The 1935-nt window shown below is 49.0% G+C and overlaps 1 protein-coding gene across 3 annotated transcripts in view; it reads left to right on the plus strand.

Moving 5' to 3' along the window:
• The first annotated feature begins 208 nt into the window (after positions 1 to 208).
• Positions 209 to 1935, plus strand: part of ZNF516 (zinc finger protein 516) — a 153517-nt gene continuing 151790 nt past the window's right edge. For 2 of the 3 annotated variants that reach the window (XM_019544912.1, XM_019544896.1), the window contains exon 1: positions 1080 to 1182. The gene's annotated coding sequence lies outside the window, so the exon portion shown is untranslated. Of the gene's footprint in view, positions 281 to 642; positions 708 to 1079; positions 1183 to 1935 lie in introns of those variants that run through there. The other variant, XM_019544904.1, reaches the window with a different exon arrangement.

Raw genomic sequence — 1935 nt, forward strand, 5'->3', positions numbered from 1 at the left:
GCAAGAGGAGGGGGGAAAAAATCTGTCTATGGTGAAAAGATAATTTTAACCCTCCTCAAAAGTCTTGCATGTCAATTCTACGTCACACATTATTAGACAAAGAAAAAAAAAACCCTCCCCACCCTTGATGTCTACCACCAATCTCTCACAGATTAAACGAGGGTTTCCAGCCACAGACTAAACATATTCTAATCGCCTCTGGCACACACATTTGGGGTGATTTACACTGAGCTTTGCAATCTATATAGGAAAATAAGAACTGAACTTTTTCAGACATGAGGTGGGTTGTTGTTGGGGTTTTTTTTTTGGGGGGGGGGAGGGGGTAGGAAGCCATATGGTAGATTGATTTGTTCAAAGGTCTTTCAACTCTTCCAGCCTAACTGTTGAACAGCATTACTCTTTGATCTTGATGGAGGGCTTCAATGCTTTTTTTGTTGCTGTATATTTGAATAAATCTATAAATATGTTATCGGTAGAGTTGTTGGGCTTCCCCCCACCGCACCTAATGTTTCTAAGCTAAACGCCTCTGGGATAACTCCAAAGTGTGCATGTTTCCCAGCTCGGAGAGGGCAGGGCGGGGGGAGCAGCTGGTAAAAATGGAACTTTACACGCAAACCCATATTTGTCTCTTTCAAAATATAGATCTGTCCGCTTCTGCGAGGGCTTCCAGGAACGGAGCGTGTGGACACATGGTGCTTTGGAAGGAGGTGAGCTAAATAACAGCCCGGCTAATGAATCAGTCCCATTAGTGGAATAATTATTTGTATATGACTCATTTCGAGCATCTCGACTTTCCCCGCATTGTACCAGAACTTTGTGCTGATGAGACAATAGTAGATAGTGTGTGCATTTAATATAGAAGAGACCATTCTCCCGGCTGGGGGAAGGCAGCAGGCTGCACCTCGGGGGAGGCCGAGGGGAAGCGAAGCGGGGGGCCGGGGCCGAGCGGGGTGCGGGCGGCGGGGGGCAGAGCGGAGCTGGCCGCCGGCGGGGCGCTGGAGGGGCCCGGCCCGTGGGGCTGGGCACGGGCGGTTTGCGAGCCGCCCCCCGGCTGCCGGAGTGGAGCCGGCGCAGTGAATCATGTGCAGCTCTTTCCTTATTGCATTCAGCGCATGGTTTCACCTTCAGGTTCTTGTTTGTCTGGGTGCCCTCTCTAAAATGTTGTTACCTTAAGCGGGCGAGGTAAGGCACCGGCGAGATCTCCCCAGGATCCTTTCCTTTCCTTCTTTTTGGGGAGGGGGGGTTGGGGATCCCCTGCCTGCACCCCTGGGGGCGGAAAAAAAACTTCGGGTTTGCAATTAATGGCTAATGTGACTCAGTCATCGAAGGGACGGGAAAAATGGTAACTTTGTCCTGTTTGGGAGAAAGCGATCGTTTTCCCCCCCTTTTTACTGCAGTGGTGGGGGATTTATGGGCTGGAGGAGCCTTTTGGCTTTGTATACTTTGTCAGAGGCGATGGGGGGAGCTGGAATTCAATCTTCATCCATTAAGAAACAAAGAGCAAATTGCCTTACTTTAAAGTAAAATGCTCCGGCTAATGAAGGTGGGTGATGGGGTTTGGAGGCTGGAGTAGCCACTTAAATTATTAAGGGGTTTTGCTGATAGTATTGATTCGGTGTGTGCATGAAATGCCTGGTGTGTGTGCCTGTGTGTGTATGTGTGTGTGTTTTCCCTTCTTTTTTAGTTACACTCGCAGCTGATGGGAGTGTGTAAGTGAAGGATACCCATTACAGAAGTCCACAGTTTATCAAGGGAAGTTGGGGGTGGGTGGGGGAGAAAACAATTCTTCACGGAGAGACAGTGGAAGGCTGAGACGGGCTTGAAGGACAATGTCCCCGTAGCAATTACTCCCAGAAGATGAAAATAGTCTATTTGTTGGCGGGGGGGTGTATAATAAAGATACCCATTACAGAAGTCCACAGTTTATCAAGGGAA

The sequence above is a fragment of the Crocodylus porosus genome, unplaced genomic scaffold (assembly GCF_001723895.1).
Source record: "Crocodylus porosus isolate Cpor-Errol unplaced genomic scaffold, CroPor_comp1, whole genome shotgun sequence".
NCBI classification, from domain to species: Eukaryota; Metazoa; Chordata; order Crocodylia; family Crocodylidae; genus Crocodylus; species Crocodylus porosus.